The 12,663-nt window shown below is 40.4% G+C and overlaps 1 protein-coding gene across 4 annotated transcripts in view; it reads left to right on the top strand.

The window, feature by feature from the left end:
* Positions 1 to 12,663, top strand: part of EGR2 (early growth response 2) — a 104,543-nt gene that overhangs the window by 71,234 nt on the left and 20,646 nt on the right. The window contains exon 1 of one of the 4 annotated variants that reach the window (XM_035715280.2): positions 156 to 296. The exons of the other annotated variants lie outside the window; for them this stretch is intronic. The gene's annotated coding sequence lies outside the window, so the exon portion shown is untranslated. Of the gene's footprint in view, positions 1 to 155; positions 297 to 12,663 lie in introns of those variants that run through there. 4 annotated transcript variants of the gene reach the window in all.

Raw genomic sequence — 12,663 nt, 5'->3', positions numbered from 1 at the left:
CATGAAAGTCAAGGATACAAAGGTGGACAAGATGTGGTCTCTGTCTTCTCTTCTAATTCCCAAAGAGAAAATTTAGAACCTTGATCTCAAGGTGCTATGTCTCTCTGAAATATGTCAGGTGCTTACTTCTTTTTTCTAAAATATTCTATTTATTTATTAGAGAACGAGAGAGAGGAGGAGGAGCAAAGGGAGAGGGACAAGCAGATTGTGCTCAGTGCGGAGCCGATGTGTGGACCCTGAGATCATGACCTGAACTGAAATCAAGAGTTGGAAACTTAACCAACTGAGCCACTCAGGTGCCCCAGATGCTTACTTCTTTTCTTGAAATAATCAATGGGTTTTTTGTTGTTGTTGTTGAGGATCTTTGCTAGGAATAATGTTCTGTTTTTCTGATCCCTGTATGATGAGCCAATGAATTCTAGTTCTAAATTGTGCTAGATTTCTATAAAGTGCTGGATTCCCAAACCATCATTCTCTAAGAGAGCTGTACGGCTGTAAGGGACAGGGTAAAAAATGGTGGTATCTAACCAGAAAATTTCAGTTTCTTAATTCATTATCTTTAGACCTAAAGAGCAAAGTCAAATCTGAGAGTGATATATAGTACTGGGAGCATTCAAAAGACGCAGCTGGGAATGTGGAGAGCTAAGAATTTTTGTGGGGTTGGTATAACCCACCTTAAAAGAAAGAGAAACAGATGGCATATTAATTTGCTAGGCCTGCCATAACAAAGTACCAGAGATTGGGTGGTTAAAACAAGAGAAATGTATTTTCTCACAGTTCTGGAGCCTAGAAGTGCAAGATCGAGGTTGATGGGTTTCACTTCCACAGTTATCTTCTCCCTGTATCCTTCTGGCCTTTCTTCTATGCATACCAATGTCTCTCTGTGTCCAAATGTCCTCTTCTCAAAAGGACACGAGCTAGGTTGGATTGGGGCATATCCTAATGGCTTCTTTTTAACTTAATCACCTCTATCTGCAAATACAGCCACATTCTGAGGGACTGGGAGTGAGGACTTCAACATATGAATTTTGAGGGGTGGGTTTAAAGACACAATTCAGCTCATAATAGGTGGGATAGTCTTGTTTTTCAGTCTAAGACTGATAATCTGGGGATCCCTGGGTGGCGCAGCAGTTTAGCCCCTGCCTTTGGCCCAGGGCGTGATCCTGGAGACCCGGGATCGAGTCCCACGTCGGGTTCCCGGTGCATGGAGCCTGCTTCTCCCTCTGCCTATGTCTCTGCCTCTCTCTATCTCTCTCTCTCTCTATCATAAATAAATAAAAATAAAAAATTTAAGACTGATAATCTGGGGACACTTAGGCCCTTCTGCAAGGGAAGTATATATGCTTTGGAGTTGACTTTCAAAAATATGAAACCCACTATAGGCAGGACCCAGGTCTGAGTTAGGCTTCTAAGAGAAAGAGTGACATTGTGTACCATTTCATTCAAACCCTGTGGGTGCAGAGTGTGCCTATAGCATTCACTTCCATGGGAAACTGAACCAACTGGGGCCTTAGTGGGTTCTCTAATGAACAGACTCAACAAACAAAGGGAAGTAAGAAAACTGATTGAAGGACAGATGGTTCTCTAGTCAGCGTATGGTACATTCTGAAAAGGTCTCACTTGGTAAGCATTTAGTTCTTATTTTCTCATGATGATTCTGAGATGAACTCAGAAACCAGGCAAGAAAAGAAGACATTCCTGATTAGATGCCCTGTGGTTGGTGGTGTGTAGGAATCCTGATTTAGAGTTTGAGTGTGGTCTGACAGACCAGGGCTGCGGGAGGGGCATGGATCTGTGCTTAGACTTCCACACTCCCACTCTTTTGTCATTAAGCTGGCTGGACATATTCTTGTGAATATGAGGTAAACACTCTGTCATTCTTTGACCTCAATTCACTCTGCAAGTTGTAAATATCTCTTAAGTCATAGAATCCTCAGTTTGGAGTTCCTTCCAGAGTCATCAGATTATTATATTAAACAGAGATGATGAGTAAGTTATCTGAAGAAGGCTGGTGGTCCAAATGTCTCTACATTACCTTGGTGGATCTGTCCGAATCCAGGGTTTGGTCTCTAGACCTTAAGGTATCAAAGACATGTAATTTGTCATCATATTGAAAGACAGATGATTTGTTTTAGAGGAAACAGTTGCCAATAATTGAATCAATGCAACTTGTGCATAGATCTAGCAAAAAAATACAACTATTAGGAGGACTAGACACTCCTGTCTTCTGAAAAGTCCATTTGGTTTCTGTAACCTCCATGGGAAACTATGTTATAATTGGAAGGTTGCTTGGTGAGTCAGAGACCTAAACAAAAGGAGTTACTTATATGATTCAAATGTTTAAATGCAGGGATGAAAGATAGATTTCATTTCATGAGCAACTCTTATTGATTGTTAAGGGCTGTCTGGAGTGTTGAGAATTATGAGGCCACTTTTAGACCTGGTGGGAAAGCAACAGTTGATTAGCGATGTCTGCCATGGACACAGGATCAGGAGTAAGTGACATGTATGCTCTACTGAGCCATCCCTAGGGTAAAGCCATCACAGATAGCCTTCTAAATTCATAGACACACAGACACATGCACACACAGACACACACATCACTAGGACTAGGGGCTCAGGAACATGCACAGTGCTTGGCTGGCAACCACTGACATCCATTTTCAGTGCTTCCATGAGTCATGGGTCTTTCTGACTAACCCATCCTTCCTGTGGATATGTTCAGTCAGGTCAGAGGTAAGTGCTTCAGGTCTGAAAGCAAGCCAGTGTCTTTGAGATGACTGCCTAATCATTTCAGGCTGACTTATCTTTTCACTCCCAGAGGATTATCTTATTGATCAGATTTGGACACCTCTCTACAGCCCCTGTATGAGGAGAAGAATAATCTTCTTTAGCAATTTTCATACTTTAGGTGAAGTCTTTTTTTGTTCCCCCAAACTAAATCTTATCTGTAACTGGGTTATATCCAACAAATAAGAGCAGCCGGGGACCCAAACCAAAGAACCGAAAGGTTTCGTGATTTCCCAAATGCTATTCACCGTTTGGGCAATCACGGGTGAGCCTCCGGAAGTCTCAATCGTCACTGTTTGGCAGATACCATTTTTCTGTGTGTAGAAGCCTGGAAACATGGAGTTTTATTTGAAAACCACTTATCTAGGTTAATTTCTTCAGTCCAGAGATAGAGAATGCAGGCATTGGAAAGTAAAATGGCTTACTCAGGATCGTACACAACAGATGAGGCCATACTGCCCTGAGGATCTCCCATCTCCCATCTGGTGTTCTTTCCACAAGCCCAATACTTATGGGTCTAGGGAAGATTCTGTCAATATTCCAGTGGCCCAGCCTCCTCTGAATTGTATATCTTCAAGGTGAGGAGTCGCTGCAGGCCTACCTGAGGGGACAGGCTGAGGACCCCATAGAGAAATATGTCTGCCTTGTCTCTCTTCCATTTCACAAGTGAAACCTGACAGCATAGATTAGAAAAATAATAAAAGGCCATCTCATCTGTGTTCCTTATTTATTACACATTATCCAGGTATCTGGTTGCAAAACCTGCACTCCTACTCCTCTCTCATTGTTAACAACGTTTGAAGCAGAACACACTGACCTGCTTCATCAGATAACATCGGCATTTCAGTGAGTGCTCCCTTTCCAGGTGACTTCCACCCTCCCTCTTGGTTGTCCTCTCCTCACTCCCCCCCAAAATTCAGTAGGGAGGAGGGCACTTCAATTAACAGCAAAGCATGCCTCCTTTACTTGATAAGTCTGCTTCCATATGGAGTCAGAGAAAAAAATAAAGGAAAAGTTGCACCCCTTTAAAAGAAAATAGATAGACTACCCAGTAGGGTCAGACAATGGAGTCTGGAAGAATGTGACCCAGTTAACCAAGGGGGTGGATACCTCAGTCCTCCTTCTCTGGTCCTGCTCACTGTCCCCTCCCCAGCCTGTGGAGGACACTATGCTTAGATGAGAAAGCAACTCTTCTTTAGTCTTTGTCAGAGAGAAAGGGACAGCGAGAGAGGAGGAATGTAAGAAGGAAAGGGCTAAGGAGAAGAGAAGAGAAGGGACAGGAAAAGAAGAAGCTGAGGAGGAGAGAACAGGAAGAGGGATGGAGATGAGTGTCAGAAAAAGAGGGGAAGAGCCAGAAAGTGAAACAAGAAGGAGAAAAGGAGAAAAAGATGGAAGAGGAGGAGAGGGAGCTTTGGTTTTATAGTATAGACAGTAAAAACCAAGTCAAGTGGTCCCAGCCTGCGCCACCTCTTGGAGACTCAAGACTGGACACCAGGGGAGAGGGGCGAACCTCCCCACCTACTCTGAATCACCCTGAGCAAGTCTCCTCTCCTCTCTGAGTCTCAGTTTCCTCAACATGCAGTGAAAAGGGTACGTGCAAGGCCCTGAGCGTCTCTACATCCATCCCCACCAACCACAACCATTGCCCTGGGGCAGTGTTGGGTCTGTGCTGAGGAGACACCAAGAGAACAGAGCCCTTTGTGGCCAGCCGGGGACCGACAACTTGAAAGGCAATGGGGGCAGAAGAATTGAAGCATTTTTGTTGTGGAGGAAAGCGTGGGCTGCAGGCAGGGAGCCAGCAACCACTGACATCACCATAATACTTGGAACGGGGCCTCTGAGAGGTGGGTGGGAGCCTCAGGGAGTAGGCAGAGTTACCTGGTGAAGGGATGGAGGGCCTGAGTCTGGCCCAAGAGCAGCAAGGACACTGGAGAGAAGCCTGGGGGCTCTCAAGGTTTCAGGAGACCGGCGACCGTGAATCCAAAGATAGGAGGAAGGTGAATAGCATTTGGGAAATCACGTAACCTTTCAGTTCTTTGGTTTGAGTCTTGGACCAGAAGATGGAAGGGGAAGATGAGCATGATCACCTCAAGGCAAAAATCCATTCATCTTTATTTCTGGGCCTTAAGTTGGAAACTCTCGATGCAGCAATGTTGACGTTCACTTTCTCTCTTGGGCCCCCAGAGCCTGCCCAACAGGGAATGGAACTGGAGGCCACCTCTGTGATAGGGCATAGGGGTGCCAGGACTTCCTTTTTTGCTCTCAGATGTGGCTACTGCTAAAATGCCACCATGCTTATACTCTCCACTATTATCAAGCCCCCTTTTGGATTAAGCATTGCCCTCTTCCCACAGACCTCTTATAAAAGTATTTCCTTCCTCCTCAGGGATTTGCAAGTATTGACACCTTAGTACAAGCTTAACAACTCTATGGTTCATGCCCCACCATTCCCCACCAGGGTTAGAATGTTAGGAGAGAGTTGTTCAGGGTACTAGTGAGTGAGGTGCTGGAATAAAGGGAAGGCAGACCAGGAGCTCATTCCTTTGCCCTGAGGAAGCTGTTTATGGGATACCAGGAGATGCCTTACTCTTCAGGATAGCCTTTGCAAAGTCCTTAAAAGTCCACACCCCTCTTCTGCAACCTCCTTGGTGATGGGAACCTCATTACCTCATGAGACAGCTCATTTCATTGTTGAATGACCTAAGTGGTTAGAAAGTGGTCAGCTCACACTAGGTTGAAATCTCTCTGCTTGACAAGTCCACCCATTAGTGCTGGTTCACAGAGCATGTCTGCTTCCTCTTCCCCTGTGTCAGCCTTTCAAGTTGTTTAAGATGGCTATCATGCGTTCCTGGGTTTTCTCTTCTCTAAGCTAAATATATCAGTTTTTGACTCTGCCTCATGTGACAAGGCATTAGAGCCTTCATCATTTTGAGTAACCCCCAGGTTGTCAGTGACTGTTTTATGACCAGTGCTCCAGAGTGAAAAATATGTAGTCTGACTTTCACAAGCCTATGGGATAGATGCTTATTGAATTGAGTTCATTATTTGATTCTGTGATCTGGAAATTATCCTTCTATTTATGGAACCAAAGACTTGGTTTTTCAAAGATGCTGCTTCACTTTGCCTTGTGTTAAGCTCATAGTCAGCTCAGACCCTTAGACTGCCTGTACATAAGTTACTACCCATCCCATATTCAACTGATAGGACTTTGTAAAACTGGTTACCACTGTTGCTAAACAGGAATGAGCATTGACTATCCCATTCTGTATGTGGTTCTGTGCCAGGCACAGGACAAGACAGATAAGGTATTTGGGGAATTATATTTGAAATTTATTTATTCAACACTTACCTATTGTTAGTACTGACTTTATAGTGGACAATTTGTCAGCATCAAAATTTTACATGTTCTTAGCATTTGTCCAACATTCTATCCTTATTTTCCAGACCAGATTGTTCATATAATGAACATAAAGATATTTATAGAAGGATGTTAATTGCAGCATTTTAGTTATGAAAAAAAACAAGCAAATTAATTTCAAAGAGAAATGATAAATATAGTATAGTACCTGCAGAAATGGGATATCATGAATCCATTAAAGTGAATGAGTTAGATCTGTCTGTAACAACACAGGAAGATCTTCAAGATATACTGTAGAGTGAAAAATGCAAGTCATAGCAGAGTGGATACACTGTAGTCTCATTTATGTTTTAACAAACTAAAGCATATTTAGAAAGTATATATATATGTATTAAATATAATTAAGAGTGAAATATATACAGTTAACTATTAATGCAAGTTTCTTATTAGCAGGAGTTAGAAAGAGGAGGATAGGCATAGGTGGTATTTGGATTTTTGCAAGCATGTATTCATTTATGACTTGTGTGATTTTTTTTAAAAGTTTTCTAGAAGACAGAGGAAATATATCTCAAGCAGATATTAGGGAAGACAAAGAATTCAAAACTGGAGGTGTTATCTCCTTCCCTCAAAACAAGATAAAATCCAGTAGGAGGGATAAGGCAATATACGGATAGTGACAGGATGATGCCATAGAAGGTGTTGAGGAATCCAGATGAAGGAGAGATTCCCTCTGCCTGGAGAGAGGAGAAACGGCCGAGAGGTGGAGCCCAGCGGATGGCAGGATTGTGATAGGGGATAGCACTGAGGGGCTTTTGTAGGAAGGTAAGAAAGGCTGTACCGTCTTTGGATAGGATGTTCAGTCTAGTGTGTTGGAAGTGTAGGGTTTGTTCGAGTCACAGTCAGCAAAAAGTCTAGAAGGGTAAGTTGGGTTAGAGCTCCAATAGCCTTTGATGTGCTTCCTTTGGTAACCTATGGGAAATACCCCTGGGTGATGCCTTAAGTAGATTAATGCAACTATGATAAGGTCAGAAGGTTGAAGGACAATGAGACTGGAGGCCCTAGAGCGACCATTTAGGAAACTATTGCTAGATATCAACATTTTTCCATGCTCTATTCAAAGTTATTAGTGTTTCCCTCATCTACCTCCCTAAATAAGTTCAGTGGCTAAGCAATCTTGGAAAATTTGCCCATTAAATCTTTTCTTGAAGGTCTGCAATACCCTTAACATATTATAGGTCCTGAAAAGTCCTGCAATAAAAATTTATTTAATTTTTATTAACCCCAAATTTCTCAAATTTATTTGATCTCAGATTTGGTTTGTAGCCTGTATTTTTCACAATGGCATTCTGAACAGCAGCAAGCTCTTTGGAAATCTTCTTACAGCAAAATTATAAAAGTCCAAATGGGGGTGGCAGCAGAACAATGGGGAAAACAGGAAGGCTGCAACCATCCTGGAGAAGGAAGTTTTGAAAGGGTTTGCCATGTTGTTTGTATATCTCGAGAGAGTGAGAGAGAGAAAGAGAGAGAGAGAGATGTGTCAAAGGCTAAGACTTCCTTACTTCTGCTATATGTCTTCATACCAAAAATTGCAAGCATCAGATCTAATCCTCTGAGTAGTTGGTCACACACACTGAGGCCATTCCTATTTAGTGGCCCAGCATAAATTGCTAGCCTGAGAAAAAAATCAGTTCCCCCCATGTCACACTCCTCATGAAAATATTCAACTTAAAATGGGATGTAACATAAGCGACAGAGTGAAAAGACAACCCATAAAGTGGGAGAACATTATTGCAAACAATATATCTGACAAGCAATTAATACCTAGAATATACAAAGAATGCCTACAATTCAACATACACACACAAAAAAATGAATAAAGGACTAAAATATATTTTTTTCTGAAGAAGAAATGTGACCAATGACCAATAAGCACATGAAAAGATGCTCAACATCATTAATCATTAGGGAAATGCAAATGAAAACCACAGGACATAAGCCTCACACCCATCATGATGACTATTATCAAGAAACCAAAAATAAAAAGTGTTGGTGAATATGTGAAGAAATTGGAAGCCTTGTGCACTGTTGATGGGAATGTAAAAAGGGATAGCCACTCTGGAAAATGATATGGAAGTTCCTCAAAAAATTAAACATGGAACTACCATATATATATATATAACTCTACTTTTGGACACATACCCCCAAAGAATTGAAAGTGGGGATTCAGATATTTGAACATCAATGTTCATAACAACATGATTCACAATATCCAAGAGGTAGACACAAACACTTGGGTTATAAATGGATAAACGATGTGGTATACACATACAATGGAATATTATTCAGCCTTAAAAAGGAAGGAAATTCTGACACAAGCTACAACATGGGTAAAGACATCAGAAGACTTTGGGCTAAGTGAAATAAGCCAGTCATAAAAAGACAAATAGTATATGAGGTGCCACTTACATGAGGTCCCTACAGTAGTCAAATTCATTGAGACAGGAAGTAGAATGGTGGTTGCCAGGGGTTGGAGGAAAGGGAACAGGGAGTTATTGTTTAATGGATTCAGAGTTTAAAGAAGTTGCAAAAAAATAGAAAGTCTGGAGTTGGCTAGTGGTGCTGGTTGCACAACAATGTCAATGTACTCAATATCACTAAATTGTAGTGACACGATGGTTATCACTACAATGGTTATGATGGTTAATTTATATTATGTATTTATTTTACCATAATTAGAAAACCCCAGCAGGATACAGCATTTTAGTTCCTGTAGTCAGAAAGATGCTAAATCTCTTCAACTGACAGTTTTATGTTTTCTACAGGTTACTGTCATTGTACAAGTGGTCTGGAGCTCTAAAACCTGCATATACAAAACATTATCACCTGTAGAAAATTTAGAAACTACAAATGCAACACATTATCCACTGTAGAACATAAGGAAAATACAAAAGTAAAAAAAGAAAATAACATCACCCACCTCCTATCTGGAGATAACTAATCAAGTTATCTGGAGTAGCATTTTGGTGGATTTCCTTTAAGTCTTTTTTTTTCTGGAGTATCTCTGCAAATTCTCAACCTACCCTCTCTCTCTCTTGCTCTTGCTCAGAGAACTAGGGGCATGACAACCATTGCATAAGATAGCTACTTTTGGCAGGTCTTAGTCCAATCTGTGGCCAAGGTAGCTGGTTATGTCAGCATCGAATAAGAGATTGCTTCTTTCATGAGGTGGCTATATGGAGCCCTTACTGGTCATCTGAACAGTGCCCTGGCCAGTCTAATATATAAACATAATGGGATTTAGAAGGGATTTGTCATACCAGGAATTAATTAGACTACTGGTTCCCAAGGCACTCTGGAACTTCCTGTCTTAGTGCTCGTTAAACTTTATTGTAATGAGTGGTTTGATGTCTATTTCCCACTAGAATATAATGTAGGATCTTTGTTCCCTGTTGTAGCCTATTGTTGACAAGTATCTGGATCATAGAAGTGCTCAATAAATATTGGTTGAATGAATGAATTAATGGATGCTCATAATGACATTCACTTTTGTAGAAAAATAAAGGGGAAGCTGCATAGAGTATTATTCAAGAGCATTGCTTCTGAATTCAGATGACTCACATTTGAATCCAACGTGTGTGATGTTGAGCAGATTGCTTAAAGTCTGGAAGCTTTTTCTCATCTGTAAAATGGGGATAAAATTGTACAGTTAGTGTGAGAATTGATTGATATAATCCATTATAAATCATTTAGAATAAAACTGCAACATAGTAACCACTGAATAAATATCACTTACCATCACATTTAGCTTTCAGTTTGATTGTTTCAAGAGTATTTCCTATGTTATTAAATATTGCTAAAACAACATGTTTTTAGTGGGTATGTACTATTATATATTGCAAATTTACCATAATTTATGGACATTTACATCATTTAGATTCTGTTTTAAATAATTCTTGGGTGAGCATTCTTGTAATTGAGTAGTCAGGAGCAGACTTAGTACCAGAGTGCTTGGGTTCATATACTGACTCCTCTCTTACAAGCTCTGTGATCTTGGATAACTAATATCTCTGTGCCTTAGTTTCTTCTTGGTGAGGTGGGGACAATAAAAATTCATGGGAATTTTGGGAGAGATTAAGTAAGCTAATATATGTAGGCTGCTTATAATGATGTCGGGTAAAATTAAATGCTTTATAGATGTTTGCTATTATATTTTTTTGCTCATCTTTTTTTTTTTTTTTGAGAGAGAGAGAGAGGGAGGAGAGAGATGGGGATAGGGGCAGAGGGAGAGAGAGAAAGAGAATCTCGAGCAGACCCCATGCTGAATGCAGAACCTGATGCAGGGCTCGAACTCACCACTCTGAGATCATGACTTAAGCCAAAATCAAGAGTTGGATGCATAACAGACTGAGCCATCCAACGTGCTCCATTTATTGCTCATTTTTAACTTTCTTAAGTCTTTAGACAACTGAAAACTTTGTTGAATTTGCTAGGGAAAACAGCATCTTTCTACTTTTGTTCAACAGGATGAACACTTACTATATTCTAGATAGGAACCCCTAACCTAAGTATATCATTTTGTGTTGGAGAAGACAGAGCATCATTAACTGTTAGAGCTTGTGTTAACTGGTGACCCTTCAATAGTTTATTAACTGCTTTCAACTGAATATTTTAAAAATGCTTTTAGATCCCTGATTGTTTATAGTTTGAAAAGAGTAGCTAATATTAATTCCTAAATATGATCCTCCATTTCTATTTATCGTCTTATATCTTATAGAGTAATTTCTTGGTTGGGGGCAGCACCTGAGTGGTTTAGTGGTTGTGCATCTGCCTTTGGCTTAGGTCGTGATCCTGGGGTCCTGGGATGAAATCCCACATCAGGATCCCCACAGGGAGCCTGCTTCTCCCTCTGCCTATGTCTCTGCCTCTCTCTCTGTGTCTCTCCTGAATAAATAAATAAAATCTTTAAAAAAAATCCCAAAACCAAAAAACACCAATAATTTCCTGGTTGGATTCCTAAACAATGACACTTGATATGTAAATTTATATTTAATTTACTATGAATGCCACCCTAAAGCTATATTTTGCCTTGGATATTAGTAATGATGATTGTACATTTGTGTGATTTATAAGTCAATGACATTTATTTGTAAGGATGACTTACACATTTCTAAATAATAGGAATACTTGATTAAAAAAAAAAAAAGACTGAAGAGCCCTGATCTAGGTTAAAGCTTAGATCCTTTAGGAAGGTGTGATAGGCCTGACCAGTCCTGCTTTAATTCTCATTTTACTTCATCATCAAGCCCCCACCCTTCACCCTCAGCACTGCCACCATCCCAAACCACCTGCAACCTGTCAGCTGGTGGCTTGGTTAAAGACCTTGTCTTAAGGCTGTTCAGTCTTCACACATTTCTTTCTTTCTGTTTTTTTTTTTCTCACACATTTCTTTAAGCCATAACCTCAGTCAACAATTTTTTTTAATGTACATGATATAAAATGGTAGTGAAAGGCTTGCCTCCGCCCTTGTTCTGAAGCACTGAGCTGTTCCGTTCTGTTCCCGTTCCCCAGATTTAATCCTGTTTATTTCCAGAAGCTGAACTTCAGCAGCCATTTCACTGTGTTGGCCAGAAAGCCCAATATATTTAGTCTTATGATTTATTTTTATTTCTGCAAAATGATACAAGTTTCTGTTTTGCAGTAGTAATATAAAGTTCTCTTTTAAAATATATCTATTTGTGAAAATAAATCATATAAAAGTACAAAATGAATAATAGTGCAGAATGCAATAAAAATGGCTGAGGTTTGAGAGATCCAACACTGTAGCATGCTGAGATTCCATAACTGAAATGTTACTGGCAAAATGGGGACTAGAAGCTGGGTCTTCTAATGGTCCAGGTCCTTATACTGGGCTTTTTTTGGCAGATAAATTTTCCTGTGTAGCTAATGAATGTCTGTCATTGTTTGGCAGCAGGACATAGGTGTAGAGTGATGCCATGTCCAGTGATCACATGTCCAGTAATGCTGAAGTAGAGAACATGGAAGCAGTTGGTTTGAGGGACACGAAAATTAGAGACCTTCCCTGAGGCCTGCTTGCAGTCTCCACCGCAGCTCACACTAGGTGAGGACAGCCACCCCACGTGGTGAGGGGGTCATGGTACTGATGCTTGGTGTTAAGGATGGGGAATCCTGGATCCCCTTCCTGGCACAACGTTTGAGTCTGAGGTTTGGGGATAAATGACTTGACTACTCCAGAGGTGACTCACTGCAATTTGGAAATTCTCAGCTGCAGTCCTCACTTTAAGAAAAATTATTATTATCATCTCTGACTAATAACTAGCAAAGTCAAAGTGAAAAATAACTCATTGGGGATGCAGAGAAAGTTCTTTTTTTAAATCTTTGTATTGAGCTGCCATGTATAATAAGGCAAATGCAGAGAAATGTAGATAACAAATCTTAAAATATTAACTGGGTAATTATGCCAATTAACATTTAATTTTATCTATCTGATCACATTT

Source organism: Canis lupus, chromosome 4 (assembly GCF_003254725.2).
Source record: "Canis lupus dingo isolate Sandy chromosome 4, ASM325472v2, whole genome shotgun sequence".
Lineage (NCBI taxonomy): Eukaryota > Metazoa > Chordata > Mammalia > Carnivora > Canidae > Canis > Canis lupus.
This window is presented reverse-complemented; position numbering and strand designations above follow the sequence as displayed.